Genomic DNA, 18,468 nt, shown 5'->3' with positions numbered 1-18,468 from the left:
AATTGCGTTTTGAACATTTTTGGAAAGAAATTTCGTTTGAAGTTACAGGTAGTTGTCTTAAATTTATGCATTACGCTTTTAATATTAAGTAAATAATTTTATAAATTAAACAATTATTTTACATTGCCTCACAGTTCATACAAAACAGATTTGCATATAATTAATTTTATTCCTAAACTCAGTTCGGTTAAAATTCCTGCAACTACTGAACACCCTAAATAAAATTTCTTAATTTTAGTTTTTCTCTGTTATTCTTTTGCAGAGAAGAGCACAAAAAGATACATTGAAAAACAAGAGAGCGTTTTGTTTTCGTTTTGTGTGTTTGCTTTGCTTTTGCCAGGCGTATACTCTGGTTTTTAGTTCAGTTTTGACGTATTTATCGCAGAACAACGTTTGTTTGCACGGAAAAATCGCGTAAAGTTTAACAAAAAACAAAAGTGACGTTGAATAGTATATACAATATTATATATACATACACATTCATACATATTATAATAATAAAATAAAAAAGTATTAAACAAATTAGTGCATATTAATAAAATAAAGAAAGAAAAATAGAAATTTAATACTAAAGTATTAATTAAACCTACTACGTATATTTATAAAATATAATTGTGTTAATATATTGCAAAAGTATACAATTTAAATTATTAAATTTTAATGTACATAAGAAATTTTTAAAGAATTTCATGTGGAAACCAGACCCCAGACAGGAAGAAAACAAAAGGAAAAAATTGTGAATCTATATATTTTTTTCTTATACATAATTGTGGATACCATATATACACACACAAACATACATACATAAAACAAGTGAATAGAGGAATAAAGGAAATTGGAGAAGTACAAAAACAAAAAGGGTAAATAAAACCAAAAACAAGTATATAAATAAGTTGAAAAAACCAAGAAAGGGCGACGCCAAAAACAAAATAAAGGAAATTTGTGTTAAATTGTAGTTTTTTTTGTTTTTGCAGTTGTTCTTGTGTTTGAATTTTTATACCTATACAAGTTATTATTATTTTGTTTTTGCTGCCAGAATGGTTTGTGTGTATGTATTGTTATTGTTGTTTGTGCAAGTGAATGACGACAAAAGGTCGGACCGGTATGTTGTTGTGATTTTGTTATTTACATTTCTTTGGTTGCTTTTATGCCTGACGGGAATATTATATACATATTTCTTGTTTTTATTGCAACGGTAGATATTTATCATTTTTCCATAGTTTTCGAGGGGGATGGATGTGGGGGGAGGGTTGCTTAGGTTACCATCTCGAGTAACAGTTGCTGTGTTTTTGTGTATGCATTTGTATTTATGTTGTTTGCTTTTTGTCTCGGCTGATAGGATGTCATGTATGATTAAATAAATAAATTTATGTTTTTTGAAATTGTACATATCGTCACCTAAAATGCAAAACAATGTAGGTATCATCAAAAAATTCGAAATAGGTTTTATTATTGATTACGATTTACTACATCATATTACATAGTATGTGTACAACATTTTAAACTTTTACTATCAAAAATAACCAAGTTATAGCCAAAATTGAAACTAAAGTATCATCAAGTATTTGATTTTCTTAAACAAAATAACGTAATTAATTAATAAATCGTTTTTACCTTATTTTAGGTAGTAGGTATCCATATTTTTTTTTAATAAATTTGTTGCAATTGAATATTTTTTGCAGTCTTAATGAAAATTTAATGGAACCTTTTTTAGTTTAAAAAAGTAGTTGTTAGTAATTAAAATAAAAAAACATAATAAACTGCTTTTATTTAAAATAAAAAATTATTAAGATTCTTAACAGTAATAAAGCTTCTAAGAATATTCATTTATAAAAAGTTCTCTATCGAAACGAATTACATACACAGTATTTCTGATTTAGCTTAGTCGGATCTCATAAATAATTTAATAAAGATATAACATTATATGTAGTTAAAAAAAGACATATTAAAAACCCCGTTTCCGGTTTAACCGAAAAGTGTGTTTTAAAAGTTAAAAAATGTCCAAACAGGTAGTGTTTACAACAATGAAAAAACCTGTTGAATGGTTGTTGTTGTAGCAGCAGTGTTTGCTAAGTTGACAGCCCTTGGCCGAGTGAACTCGGGTCATTCCGGTGCGTAGAACCGGTTGAATGGTTTTGGGTTTTGTATCCTCTATATATGAATATGTGAACTATGAACTAGCCATCGAAATATACATATTCAAAATTGCGATCTGTACTTTGCGCATATGGACGGACATTTTTTAATCGACTTAGGCCCGTTTTCTCAATGTATCGACAAACTGCCTGTTACTAAATGTCGACATAAATTTATTAGGCTGATAAACTGTCCGTTAACAATTTTGTTTTTCTCAATATACCGACAAAAAAGATTATTTTCAGTTGGCAATACCTCTCAAAATATATGTGAAAGTTGGGAACCCTGCCTTCAATTGACAACATGTTTACAAAAATCAGCTGTTTAACGTGGCCATCGACAGCCGGAATCTTTTGAAATATTCATTATCCTCTATGTCTGCCAGGTAGTTAGGCCTGGCATGATAAAATTTTTCAGCATTCAAATTAATGTTAATTCCTCTATTAAACTTTTTTTTTCTAAAATCTATTTAATTTCGTTTACAAAAACACAAACACATACAAACTATGAACAGCAGTCAGCTGATTGAATTTATCTGTACGATAAATAAATAATTGGCAGATGAGGTCGGGTTAGCTTTGCGACAGAATAGAAGCAAATGAGACATTGAGAAAACCAAATTTCTTTAATCTGCAGTTTTTCGTTGGGAAAAAGATAATCACCCAATGAGAAAACGGCCCTTAGAGTGTGATTCTGAGTCGTAGTGAAAAAAACCAAACAACAGCGTCTTGCTAAAACTACAATTCCGAAGCGGGGCAATTGGAGCTTCTTTTGTACATTTTCCTACCAATAATTTTATTGTTTAATAAACTTTTATTTCTCATTGGGCAAAATGTATCAATTTTTGTTTTGGTTGAACAGCTGTTTTAAGCCAAACTATCGATAAATTTTTGATATTTAGTAGTGCTACCATACTTTTATCTTATTTAAATAAGACAAATTATGTAGCACTGTAATTTAAATACAACTTAATTTTAAGTAAAAATTAACTAAAAACGTTTAAAATAACAAGCCAAAAACTGGGCATTAAACATTTAACTTAATTTTTCAGCATAGGTACCTGCTAAATTTTTGTTTTCTGTTTTTTTTAAATATTGGCTTCACTGAAACCCTATTGTTAATTCTGTCGGTGTGGCAGAAAGTCAAGTCAGTACATTTGTAAGTGAATGGCTGACTGCGGTTAATGAATACGAATGAGTCAGTCATATCAGCTTAATTTATTTATTTATTTATTTTTGTTATTTTCTGTTTGTTTAATTTCTATGTTTGTCATTCTACGCTAGCATACAACATTAAATGCGTTTTTCATTTGTGTGTGTTTCTAAAAAAGGAGGGGCTCATAAAGCATATAAACAGTAAACTTAACAGAACGGAAAGAAGGGGTCATTTTAATTTGCGAAATTAAAAAGCCGGTAAAATTTTTGCTCCAAGTGTAATAATATGTCAATGGTCAATGTGATAAACATGTAGGATACTTTCATATGTATATCATTTCTCTATATTAATGGCAATTTTTTGTTACTAAATTCTCTGTCCAAGCTCTCATTTTAAACCTACTAAATAAAACTTATAGTTTGTGAAACAAAAAACTTACTAACAACAAATAAAAAGCTGCTGTAAATTTCTTGTATGTACTACTAACATCTTTTGCAGCTGCCAGGGCAGCTGTGTGTTTTATCTTATGGTATCTGTTTCATTTCTGTTTGTATTTAATTTAATATAAAAAGTTACCAAACATCTCTTGAAATTTAAGTGGGTTTTATATGTAAGTTTTTAGTTTCAGTTTTCTTTTTTCATTCTCTCAACTTAATTGAACATGCTAACACGACCTACGCCTTAAAAAGTATAAAATTATAAGAAGAAAAAAAAACATTAACATTAACATCTCACCTTTTCTTCTCGTTATTTTATCTTTTAGCAGCTTTTCCTTTTTGTAGCTCTTCTTTGCCAGGTCATAAGAGGAAATCTTTAAACAGAAAAATATAAACTTTTTTATAGGTACCAGAAGTTTTTGTTTTTTATAATATACTGTCTTTGCTGTATTCCTTTTGTTTTCCTGCAACTTCTGGTTCCTTAATTGTATTGTAGACATGCGCACGTTTTTTCTTCGTTATCTCTCTTTCTTGGTGTATTTTTTTGTTTGTTATTTTTTGCCATTAAGCAACAGCTGAAGGTTAATCAAAGGCCTATAGGCTTTTTTCTGTGTGTTTTTTCCCTCGCTTTAACCATAACTTGTATACCCGGCCAGCCTAATATAACTTGTATTTTAATTGTCTTTTTCATGTTTGCCAAAATTTTTAAATTGCCTAAAAAATAAGCCATAATCTATTAACTTTATTTTTCTTTGTGTCTGTCTCAGACATGCACAACAATTGGCCCGGTAAATTGTGATTTATTTGTGTATAATTAAATGTACAAGGTTAAATGTGGTATCATAGCATTAGTTTTTTAAAGGTCTCACATAGGCTTGTCAATTATTCGAATATTGGAATAATTTAATAAAATATTAAGACAATTAAACGTTCGTTACCACATGTTTATAACTATCATTATGAAAACTTAAACTCGATTGAATCCGTCTTTTGCACTAAATATAGAGCTACCAAAATGCTATCGAATCGCAAAAAAAAAGTTTTGTTTTCTATATTCTTTGGACATCAAAAGCGTACGAACGTACTTTCGTTACCCCAGGAAATGCCCATATGTGTATTTAAAACCAGCACATAAAAATGAAATTCATAAAAGGAATCAATGCGATTTATTTTTATATTAACAAAAAAAATTTGAATTTTTTAAAAAAAAAAAATTTTAATTTTTTTAAAAAACAAAATGTAATGTTAAGAATTAGTGTGCTGAATTCCCAATAAGTGATAAATTCACTGAAATTTATTGTTGGGGGATAAGCTAGTTCCTATGCGCATTTCACTGGTTATTAGGCCAGATCATCAGGAAACATTTTCCCAAAAGGCTTTAGAAAAACTAAAGACATTATACAAATAAAACACTAGAGTGAATGAGAATTACAGAGACTCAAGCTTTATTTGTAAAAATATCAAAGCTTAACCAAAACACCAACAATAAACAGTGAGTTTATCTTTTCTTTTTAAATTTAAAAAATTGTTTTCCAAAAAATTAAAAGAACAACTTTGAAAAAAAAAATAAAATTTGTTTACCTAAAAATATTTAAAATTTGTATTTTGAAGTATAATTTGGTGAAGGGTATATAAGATTCGGCACAGCCGAATATACAATGGTGGCCACCAATTCAAGACAAATACTTGAATTTTTTTAATCAACTGAATTTTAAGTGCGATAGAGCCAAAATAAAAGGACCTCTAAGGGTATGAAATTTATTATTAATGTTTCTAGTTTCTGAAAAATGTTTGAAAAAATTGGTAAAACATGTATGGACAAAGATATGTGGAAATACATTGAACCACCTCAGCGAACATTCGCTGTTAATAACATGATATGACCGAAACTAATGGAACTAAAAATACGAAATTTGGTCCGAATATTTTATAATAATAAAATTATAATGATATAAATGTGAGAAAATATGTTTATTTAAAAAAAAAAATTTTGGTCAAGTTGTAGAAAAATTTTATGTGTTCATATGTATGAATTGACACAGTCGAATAAAACACACTTGTGTGTTAAAACAGTCCTCATGCATACATATTTGTGGAAATATTTGAAAAAATAATTGACAATCACGTCGAATTTAGCAAACAATTTCTGTCTTAAATTCCTGGCCACTACTGTATCTCTCTTACTTGTTTTTTATTGGATAAAAGACGAAATGCGCAAGATAGGTTTTGATTTTAGACCTATGGTTTCTTGGGGAAACTTTCATAGAATTTTCCGTAGATTGCATTTCTGCTATACGATTTTTTTACTTTTGGATCGTCCATACAATTTGACCCAGCCTAATGTACATATTTAATTTTTTTTAAATTAATTTGAAATAAATTTTGTTTGGTAAACAAAAATTCCGAGGTATAAAATATATTTCCAGATTTTGGCCAATTGTACGCCCTGGGTCGATACGGTATCCTTTCGGTATTGTAGACATCAGGAGGTTCAATATGCAGTTAGTTAAGTATCTGAAGCTATTCTAGTCCACGTTCCTTCGCTAATGGTTTATATACATATGTATGTGCGGTGTTCAAAAGACATTTGATCTATTCCTAGATAGTAGGTGTGTTCGCGTACTTCCAGTAAAAAATATCCAGTAACTTTATTTTAGAAATTAAAAATAAATTACTCTCGATATGAAAAGTAACAAAAAAAAGAGTACGCGAACAACAATTTGCAAAAATAAGTTGTATTTTATTATAAATTAATTTAAAACGTTTGTTTTGGGCTATTTTACTTCTTTTCTTTGCAAAACTTGTAAATTGTAATAATTTTCAACTTTTTATTTACATTTCCAACCATAAGTTTTAAACATATTTTTATGTTGATATTGGACATTTTTTGTCCAGTAAAAAATATCATGTTCTCTATCTACGAACTGTCACTTTTAACACTCTCTTGCTCTCTCGTTACAAGTTTTTAAAAGTAAACGAACGGAATCCCGTAACTTCCAGTGATAATTTGTACAAATTATTACAAATTATCAAGTACGCGAACACAACTAATGTAAAATTCGCCCATTATAGAAATCGGAAAATAAAATGAAATCCTTTCTTTTTTCAGAAACCAAATACTCGTTTCTGAAAATCGTAAGGTAAATTCAGTACTTGCTAGTTAATTTTTTACTTTATGGTAGTATGTATAGCATGTAGTTATATTCCCTGTCTTTAAGAAAAAAAAACATGTGCTTTAAAGTTTGAGTAGATTCAACTAGTTTCCAGCTAAATAAGGGGAAACAATTTAGAAAATGACATTACAAAATCATTTAATCACGTTTTAATAGGAAATCAAGAATTGTGGATAGAAAGAAGTGCCATCATAAAAACGAACATATAAAACAACAACATCTAAAGAACAATAACAAAAACTAACAGCAACAATAGCCGCAAAGACGAAGCTAAAGAAAGAATGGGGTATATGAACTTTTAGGTTATTAGTGTTATTTACACATACAAACACATACAGCGGTAATAGTACGAGGGTGATACGAAAAGTTCTTACAAAAAAAAAATAAAACTAAAGGAATAAAATATTACATATTTAGACTTAACTATATACAAAAGCGGCACAATTTTCTAATCAGGTGAACAAATGGGGGATTTTCAAAACATACAAGAAATTCAACATTGGTTGATTGATAACTGCGGGACAACACGAAGTCACTCAAATACATACTTTTTTTATTATTTAAACACAGAAACCATAGAGAATAGACATAGAGCGGAAACTCTCCTGTCAAAGAGTTAGGAGAAACCTAAGTGGTGAGAAAAACAAAATTCGCATGTGTGATTATTTTGAGTAATTTTTTGTTGAGTTTTTTTCTAGTTTCCGCATTTGTTTCTCTATGACAGAAACATAAAATTTTCAAATTATTCATACATATCAGCTCAATTTACTTGCTTTTTTAATTTTAATCTTATACATTTTCAAAATAAATTAGGTTTTTTTTTTCAATTTAATAATTATTAGGTTCAAAATCAACTGTTCTTTAATACATTAATGCCAAGTATCCCTTAATTTACACATGCAAGTAAATTGTTAAAAATAGAAAATATGTAATAGGGTCGAAAAAAAATACATCTAAGTATTCTAGATTGTAGTCACTTTAAACGTTTATTTACCCACCAGAAATAAATTATTGGAGAGTTGTTAGAGGATGGTGCAGTCGGTTATTGGCTTGACTATAAAGGCCCAACTATAACATGCATAAGCTAGCTTAAGGTAATGTCAAAACCGAACGAAAAGTCTGTCAAATGCTTAAGGAAATTCAAAGAAACTTTTAGGTGGCTATAATGTACTTACGTGCATTCAAAACTATTTAGCCCCATTTGAACATTTATGTGCAACTTGCAATTAAAAAAATACGTATTTCTTATTATTTTATCAAAATATATAAATTTTCTTCATCCTTTTCATTTATTTCTTTATTTTCTTTGTATAAAATAAATAAACAGCTGATTCCGTACGGAATGTGCGACCAGCTTCGCACTTTGCTTAAGCAAATAAAATTCGACGAAACTCGACGAAACTCTCTTAAGTACATTATAGTTTGTCACATACGTTTTATATGTATTTGCACATTTGCTTAAGCTGACTTAAGCTAGTGTATGCATATTATAGTTGGGCCTTAAGACAGTGATGTTCAAAAATAAAAATGAAGATGTATGGGTGAGAGAGCTACCCAGCAAACATAATGTCAAACACTTAAGAACAAAATAAATAATGTTTAGATTTAGAATTTTTGCCAGATACAACCAATTTATTAAATGAATGTAATTTAAATTTTAAGGAAATAAAAGAATATACATTATACGGCCGAAATTCTCTCAAATTTTTTATTTATTTCTGACTTTGTTGTTTTGTGTTCAATTGTAATTGAAACGCGTGTGTTTGCTATGCTTCGTCCAAAAACCAACCAACAACAATGCTTAATGAATTTCTTAAAAAAATTAGACATTTGTTATGCTCTTTTAAAGAGAATAAGAATATGTGTGTTGTTACTCAGCGCGAAAGCACAATGAAATGAACATCATTGCTATAAGATGTCTTTTTAACTATTTCAGTTCCCGTATATGTTAAAATAACTAGTTATGTAGATGATCAAGTAACCAGTTAGGTAGCTTGTATTATAACAGAGTCTATGTAACCGGTATATGAATTTAATGTGTTGACTACTTTGGACCAGCTATCAGACAGTGGTATTGTAATCAAAATGGTCAATTGACCACCTGCTTAGGAAAGTCACGTGTTGAAATAACTAGTCACGGAACTAGTTGTCATCCTAAATCAGGCGTCGATCCAGGGGGTGAAAAAAGGAAATTCACCCTTCCAAAACCAAAAAGATTTAATATAAAAAAGAAAAATGTATTGACGCTAGGTAAGTAGTATTAGTTGTGGAAATCATAAAAAAACGGGAATTACGATTCCCGTGATGTACGGCGGATTCAATGACTATCCCAACAATTGAGACATTTGGCAACATTAATAGTTTATTCTGAATAATACTTTATTACTTTTCTTTTTTGTAAGACATATTTGCCCAATTCACAATTGGTGTCGTAGCGTCGTATCGTTGTATGTCGTAAATTTTTTATTAATGTTTTGTTTTTGTTTCAAAAAATTATTTTGAAAAATATTTATGACATACAATGCTACAACACTACGACATCAATTGTGAATTGGGCAATTGTTTATATGTTTCAAATATTTTGTATATGTATTTCAACTAATACTTATTTCAAGTTGTTTCCAATTTGCTGGCCCCTTCTGCTGCCACTTTAATATCTACTTCGATAGCGGTTTTCAGTTCGCCCTCGTAGTAACTACCATTTAATAACTCGTCTGTATACGACTGCCATAATAAAACACATTCTGGTTCCTTTTATTTTATTTGTCTTCAGCCATGGATCATTAGAGAGGAAATTCTTGAAGTGAAAAAACAAACAAAAGAATAAAAAAAAAATTAAAGAAAAACATTAATAGGAAATACTACTTTGTGTACATGACCATTATTTCATTCCCACATTTCTTAACTGGTTTTGATGATAGTGAATTAGTGTGTACAAAGAAGAGTTAGGTCTACTACCAGCATATTCTATGACGATCAAACTATAATAACACTTACCAGCCAAGCCAACCATAGAACCAACTATATTGTTCAACTAACGACTTCAACTAACCAGCTAGTCAGTTATTTACCAACCAACGAACCAAACCAACAAATAGAACGTCATGGTAACATTTGTATGGATTTAGTTTTTATATTTTTGTTTTCGTTTATGCTTGAAGTAAAATCAAAGTTTGACAGAAATTTGAACCATATTAGACCAAGAAAAATAATAACAAAAAAAGGTAAAACAAATACAATAAGACTGGTGTAATTGCACGATTCCAGTCAACTCTTTCAAAGAATGACAACAATGAAAGCAAAATACATATTACGAAAACTTTTTAAAATACTTTTAAAATACAATACCAGCAGTTCTAGGAGACAGTAGCGAACTAGTGATTTTACCAATCATTTAGGGTGGGATCTAGTTATTTTAACACGGGCATGTCCTAAGCAGGGAGTCAAGTAGGCAACGCTTTGGATTCACATACTAGTTACATAGCGTCAGTTACCTTACTAGCTTTGTAACTGGTTACTTGATCAGCTACTTGACTAGTTATTTTAACACGTGCATGTAATAAGCATGACTCTTTTGATTACAATGAGACTATTTGATAGCTGATCGAAAGTAGTCAACGCTTCTGGTGGATACAATAAAGAGCAGTACAAAAAAAGTTTGAAGTGACTTCACCATAGGTTACTAAGTGACTATTGACTTCATGTTATGTTATATGGGATACCAGATACTTAATCAAAAATAAAAATGAGAATTATATCAACACAATTTGTATAAAACCAGTTTGTACGAATTACTCACAAAACGTTTAAAGTGACTACACTCCAGATTACATAGAGACACTTAAGTGTCAATTGTCTTCACGATAGATTACTTGGCATCTATAAAATAACCAATTGTCTTCTCTCTGCACTACAGAGAGCACATACGTGTCAAATGACCAAAATATATAAATTGGAATCAGCCAAGTGATAAGAAATTTGTGGCAATTACTGTCTTTAAGGGCACTGCTACACGTTCAATATATATTGTGATATTTGGATCGCGATCCATTTTATTGGATCACGCAAAATTAGGTTATTCTGCAATTTGGATCGCGATCCATCAATACTGCATGATATCGCGATACTGGATCGCGGTCAATATATATTGAACGTGTAACAGTGCCCTAAGGGATACATTGAATACTTGCTTAACTGCTGGGTTGCTTTGTGAATGTGGTTGTGGTGCCTCAACAGATCTTTAAATAAATTCAAAGAATTTTCAAAAAAAACTAAAAACTTCATAATAATTTTGTCGGAAATACAATGGATATTTTTCTGAATATTCAATTTAAAGTTTACAATCAAACAATAAACCCTTAAGAAATTTATATTTTTAAGGCATTATTCATAAACAATTTCTAAATTTAAACAACGTTTTAAAATCATATTTTGTATGGATATTTTGATTTAAAACATTGTTTAAATTTAAAATTTTTTTTATGAATATGTTAAATAAAGATTGTTAAATAATTGATAGATAAAGATTGAACTTATGTGTGAAAAACTGTTTTAATTTTGAATTTAAATTTGAATTTTTTTTTGCTGAAATTTCTTACGGTAGAATATATGAAATATATGTACGGTAGAATCTCTAAAAGTTAACTTGCGTAAAATTTAATCGCTCGGCTAAGTTAACCTAATTTCAGCGTCCACGTGCCGCTCAAAAAAATTAAATTTTTAGTTAAATTTTTCGAGCGGATGACGATACACTTCGAGAAGTTCAAGTCTTGTGGTCGAAGTTGGGTGAAAATGTTGACAACAGCATTGATGACATTGAAAGATAATCATAATCAGTAGCTCGTTTCCTTATTTCTCGCATCGGAAAACTTCTCACATGAAGTGTGAAACAAAAAATTCCATCTTTTCTCGATGTGCGAGAAAAAAGTGTTTCTGTATTTGAATGCGAAAACAGACAACACAGATTCTGTTCTTACTGGAATATTTCCAGTAATTAAGTGTCAAATGCAAGACAAACGTCAACGAAAGAAAGAAATTATAATAAATCCAAAAAAGTGAAAGGCTAAAAAAATTTAAAATGCCAAAATATAACAATTGTGTTTTATTGATTGTCATCATTTAAATATAAAACAAAAAGTAATGTGTGGCGCTTAAAACTGCTGAATTTAAAAAAATAATTTAGAAACACATTTTTGTGTAATTACATGTGTATTTATAATTATTTTATTCAAACTATGTGCTACTTACATTTTCGGCTGATTTGGGTTCCATATTTATACATACGAAGTTAAAAATATGTATTTTTTTTTAAATTAATTTTTCTCACACCAATTTCAAATGTGACTTGTTTTGACAGTTCTTGTGAGAAACTTTTCGCAAAATATTGTTACAGAAACACTTTTTCTCACATCCTTCCAATAATTGCTGGAAAATTATTTAAATGACAGATAATTCTCGCAAACTCAAGATACGGAAACACTTGTGCGAGAAAAAACATATTTTGTTTCATTTTACACTGTTTTTGTTGCAATTCAATCGTTTCATTCGGAAAGTTTTTCGATTCGAGAAATACAGAAACGGGCTACAGAATATTGACAGAACTTGTCAATATGCTCACGAAAATGGTCAAGAGCTATTACACAAAAGAACAAACAAGTCTCGACTCAAAAAAATGTAATTACTGAAATATATTTTTTTCAATTTTAAAAACTTCTTAGAAAATTTTAGTAGTTCGAAAGTTCTACTTGTAGTTCTTTATGGTATAAATTTGACTCCGTATTTTGCTATCTACAAATTCCTATAGGTTTTCCATGGGACTGCGATCTGGGTATTGGACGGGCCACTTCAAAATACATATCACATTGGATTGTAACCACTCGGTTACAACCCCAGATATATGCTGGAACCTCCAAACTAGAGATATATGGATACATAACATTGTTTAAAATGGATCTGAATCCAATTTCGGTCATAGTATATCTACGATATAAATTGGACCCATATCTTGCCCTGAAAAACAGCCCTTCACCATAACATTGCCAAAGCCAAAAATTTTGCGTTTTAAACATATAGCTAACATAAGATCGACAAGAAAATAGGTTTACAATAATTCAAATAAAATTCGACAATATTAAGTTTTGAGGAACAGAAAACCAAATTCTTTTCTTAATTTTTCCAGAAATAAATGCTGTGTAAATTAAAGTCTTTAAAATTACTGTATTTCTTCGGTTGAATGTGGTTAAAAGTTGTTGATGTTGAAAAGTACTAGAGTACAACGTTTCTGCTGCTGCTGTTGATAATAGAATTCTTTCGTTGCTTATAATATAATGATGTTGAACCTAATGACAAACGATAAAAACAATGATGATAATGACGATCGTCAACATCATAATTGAGTTTAAAAGACGTGTTGTTTTGGTTTGATCGTAATAATGAGGTTAATGGCAATGAATGAGATGCCACAACAGAATTTAAAAAAAATGCATACTTTTTTGCTGATGTTGTTGCCGTTGTTAGTGCAAATATTTTGTTTCTTTTTTCTGTCTAGTTTGCGGTTTTTTGTTATTGTTGCTGTTCTGTACAAATATGATGACGAATACCCTGCTGATTTTTTTGTTTTATTTTTAAAGCTAAAAAACTAAATACACAAGAAAATGTGATTTTTTTTTTGTAAATAAAATAAAAAGTACAATATTTTATTTACCCTAAACCAAAAACAAAAAATGATTGTAGTGATTGCCAAAATGTTGTGGTCATAGTTGTTGTTGTAAAGTGAGTGGTTGTCGGTCTGGCGTTCTTTGAATTGGATCAATGAGTAATCAAAGAAAACAAAAACAACAAAAGCACAGAGATTTCACTTTAAATACACAATAAATAAACAAAAGCAAATTTAATGAATATGTATAGGTATATAGATACATACATACATATGTACATAATTTGTTTTTGTGGCGTTTTGGAAAATGATAAATTTCAAAACAACGTAATTATCAAGTAATATTAGAAATGTTGTATAATTCAATTGCTTAAGTACTTTTCCATTTTTGAAAAAATTCTTTTGAAATTTATTATTTTTTTATAATATTGAGCTATTTAAATTTCTATTGTATATTAATTCAATATAAAAGTAACTGTTTAAAACATTTATCATAGGGTTGTTAATTATTGAAGTTGATTAATGGAAAATGTTCATTGCACTATGACGTTGTAGGTATTGATACCTGTAATATGAACCTACCTATAAATAAAATTGATCAAAACTTGTAAAAAAAAAATAAGATAGGTATGTACCTATAAGAGAAATAACTTATTTTAAATTCGAACACAATTTGAAAAGTTATTTCGAAATGAGCACCTATCTTCCTATAAAGAATATCATTTGATTTAGATACCTATAGGTTGAAAAGTAAGATGTGTTACCTCATACAAGTACATATCGTTACCTTAAATACAAACGGGCGTAACTAGATACACATAAATTCAAAAACGAGTTTTTAATTGATCAAACTACATGCTCACGTAAATTTTATAGACCCCTGCGATCAAAAATACAACTTTATTAAAGAAATTCAAACGCAAAAAATTGCCAAGAATACTTTATTATTGATTTAATAACGTTTTTTGCTTCTCATGTAAAAAAATAAAATTGTAGTTACGTCCGTTTACATTTAAGGTGACGATATATGTATGTATCTATTTGAATTGCTTTCATCGTTTGTTTTAACCAACACTGAACTAAAGTGCATTGAATCTGCACTTTAATTCCTGTAGAAAACAATCTAAAGGAAACTTTTATCATTTAGCGTTATTTTGAAAATTTTAAAAATGTCATGGATACAGGAACAATAAAGTTAAATAATAAAATCTGTACTCACAAGATTGGCGGGAAATGTAAAATTGACTAGTGTAAAATATCTCCATTCCTAAAATAGCCACATTCCCGGTAATTCTGCGAATATATATGTAGGTATACAGACAAGCAACAAAAACATCCATTTAGCCATTAGATAATCCGTTATGACAATTTGTTTATGTCCTAATTTAGCAAAAATAACAGATAAATGATAGGTACCAAATCTCCGAAACTTACAACAAATATATACCTAGTAACAAATAAAAATATTAGAGATACTTTGGTGGTCTAGGTTTATACCTACATAAAAATAAAGTAATTTCTATTGTTTTAGATTCAATGAGTGAAGATGAAATGAAAAATGCATTTAGAAAGTAACAATAATAATAATTTATTGTTCCGTGTTACAATTGACAAACTAGTAGTATAAATTTAAATATCGCATACAGTGTTTTATGGTTTGTAAGTAATAATAAAAAAAAAATCAGCAAACAAGTGGTTCCACTTAACGAATTACGTTGATGGGTGACTAAAAACAATATCAACATCAAACAACAACAAAATAGAAAAACAATAATCAAATAATATGTATGAAAAAACAAAAAAGCAAAAACAAAACATAAGTATGTGAATGCATACAAACAAAACTGATGAACAAGGGAGCAATGAAATAATTTTGTGGAGACAACAAAATGTTTTACTACGATGACGAATACATACAAAGATAAAAGCAAAAATAATAGTCCGCAAAAATTGCAACTCTACTGCGCCATTGATAGATAACATTGTTTTTTGTTTTGTTTTCTATAAAGTTTTTTATTTACATATGAATATATACATACATACTATGTATTTCGTGTTATTTAATTTAAAAGAGAAAAAGAGCTAAATACAAATGCACTAAGAATTCAACTTTAAACAAAATATGTAAACAATTCTCTCTCAAATGGGGAAATGACGCAAAAAAAAAAAAATCAAAACAAAACAATAACAAATTAACAAACAAAGAACTGTTATAAATTATTATAAAAACAAAATAAACAAACAAAAACACAAAAACAATCCGGCCAAAGAACAGTACATATACTTACCTAAATTTTCTTGTGAAAACATCGTAAAGTAGTTTTTTTACATTTTCAATTTTAAAGAAAGGAATATGTACATATGTACCTATAAAAAATTGAAGTACGCAATTCATATGTAGGTACATTTTTGTATAGGTACCTATACATTGTACCTACAAATATTTTTAAAATTTCAATTAATTTTCCATGTTTTAGTTGTATGTATTGCAAATAAAAGTTTATAAATACTTTTATGTTTTCTTTACAATTAAAAGTTCTTTTTATAACGAAACAAACCATACCTTTAAATGTGGAGTAATTTGATGTATGTACGACGAAAGTTAGCAAAAAGAAAACGTGTTATGACCACATTGTACAAGGTGATCAAATAACGTGACAAACACAATAACGTACAGCGTTTCATTTAATTATTTATTTCTTTAAATTCGTATACCTAGAATTTCTCTTTTTTTGCGTGTTTTTGCTGTGGCAATATATTTTATATACCCAGCAGTTTTGGGTGACTGTCCTGTTATCTATCATAGATGGTCCTAGTTACACAAGTAGCTACGTGACTAGTTGCATCAAAATATCTGTGTCCTAAGCAAAGGACCAATTGACCATATATAGATTACAAATAGACAACGTATCTTAATATCTACCTAACTGGCGGAAGCTAATTATCCCCAAAAGGTCAGTTTAAAAAACATCATGATAGTTCAATATTTAAAATACAATAGGACAGTCAAATATCGGTTACAACTTCAAAATTTAATAAATTGCCCAATTCACAATTGGTGTCGTAGTGTTGTAGCGTTGTATGTCGTAATTTTTTTTATTAATATTTTGTTTTTGTTTCAAAAAATTTAGTTTGGAAAATATTTTTCACAAACAACTTACAACGCTACGACTTCGATTGTGAATTGGGCAAATAATTTATTTGATATGTACTAATTTCAAAAATGTTTAAATATTTTACTGCCTCACGATTGACTTAGAGTGCCAAGTTTTAGGAAACTTAAATGATCGTAACCCAGCCATTTTCCATCCGATTTCTCATCTATTTGGAAGGTAAAACATTGTTTAAAATCAATTTCGAAACAACAACATAGGTACATACATACTTATGATTTTTTTAGTTTGTAACTTTAAGAATATCGTTTGCTAATAAAAAGTTACTAAACGAAGTGATCGAGAAAAACTAGTAAGTACCTATTTCCGAATTGAACCCATTTGACGCAATTGAGATAATTTACTTCATAAGGAAATTTCCATCGAGTTGTTACGTTGATAATATTCCTGAACAATATCTGGTCTACAGGACCTGTACAAACTCTGCACTGATACACAACCAGCGTTACCATATGTCAAGTTTTCCCTTTTTTTGCAAGGTTTTTGAGATGCAAAAAGTTTTATTTTTTTAAAAAAAAGTTTTTTGGAAAATTGTAAATTTATGATATCAATAAGTTGAACCGTTTATTTCAAAATGATGTTCCCAAATTCATTTACTAAATATGGTAATTGATTTATTTAGGAGCTGAAGTGTCTCCACCACTAAATTCACATAAATTATCTCAGTCTAATTATATGTACGAATTGGGTTTTGAAATTTTAGTATGTATGTAGTTAAAAAAAGTTTTTTTGTTGAAAAAAAAGTTTTTTTTTTAGAAATAAAAAGTTTTCTTCAAAAAATTTATGGCAACACTGTACACAACATTGTTAGTTTTTGAAAAATAATTGTGGGGATAGGTAGGTTTTCCGGCCAGAAACCCACAATGTATTTGAGAAATTTATGTTATAGTGCAGGGAGGCAAAGCCACTTGTGCTTGATTTTCTTATTTACATATGTACATATTTCTAATATTATTTTTCATTTATTTCATAATTAAAAAACTTTTATCTTTTTTAGATATCTTTAAATTGTAAACAAAAAATCTAAAAAACAACATTAATTTATCAAACACAACGTACTTTCAAAATCTTGGCAAAACTATTGTAGGCGTATAGATTTACTTAATAGTTAAATCTATTTGAACAAATATTGTTTTTAAACACGAATACTCTACTGTGTTTGTAGTTGATAACAATTGTGGGTCATATCATTTGATACACGCTACTTTAGACAATTTCTTTAATAATTCAAAATGAAGTTTCAATTAAAAGTGATTCAGACATTGCTTTCATATACATATGAACGTAAAACTGATCCGGTGGCTTGGAGGAAGCAAAACAAATTAAGATGTGTTAATTTTGTTTTCGATTAAACCAAATTTTTATCAATACTAGATCACTATACTATAGAAATCATTAATAGAGATATTTCGCTGTTCAAAATGTAACAATTAACGTCCTGAAATCGATTTAAATTTTGAAAATATCAGAAAAACAATCAAACATTTGACTTATGAAATCCAATGTAATTTTTTGTTTAATCGATAAAGAATTTAACTATCGATTTCACGAGACCAATGTACTTTTTTCTGTCGTTTTCAAAGCCGATTCCGACAATGATTGGATTCTATGACAACCCCGAATAGCTAAGGTTATATAAATTCGGTTCTAACAATTAAATTACGATTATTTGTTTGTTTTTATTAATTACTTAAATGAGTCAGTCAGTTTCAAAGTCGGTGTATTTCATAAGAGAGCTA

General features: G+C 29.0%; 1 protein-coding gene across 1 annotated transcript in view; it reads left to right on the top strand.

The window, feature by feature from the left end:
* Positions 1–302: 302 nt before the first annotated feature.
* The window catches only part of l(3)L1231 (lethal (3) L1231), a 32,154-nt gene continuing 13,988 nt past the window's right edge, over positions 303–18,468 (top strand). The window contains exon 1 of the mRNA XM_065515508.1: positions 303–860. The gene's annotated coding sequence lies outside the window, so the exon portion shown is untranslated. The remainder of the gene's footprint in view (positions 861–18,468) is intronic.

The sequence above is a fragment of the Calliphora vicina genome, chromosome 1 (genome assembly GCF_958450345.1).
Source record: "Calliphora vicina chromosome 1, idCalVici1.1, whole genome shotgun sequence".
Classification (NCBI taxonomy): domain Eukaryota; kingdom Metazoa; phylum Arthropoda; class Insecta; order Diptera; family Calliphoridae; genus Calliphora; species Calliphora vicina.
The sequence above is the reverse complement of the archived record's forward strand: the minus strand, read 5'-3'. Positions and strand labels throughout refer to the sequence as shown.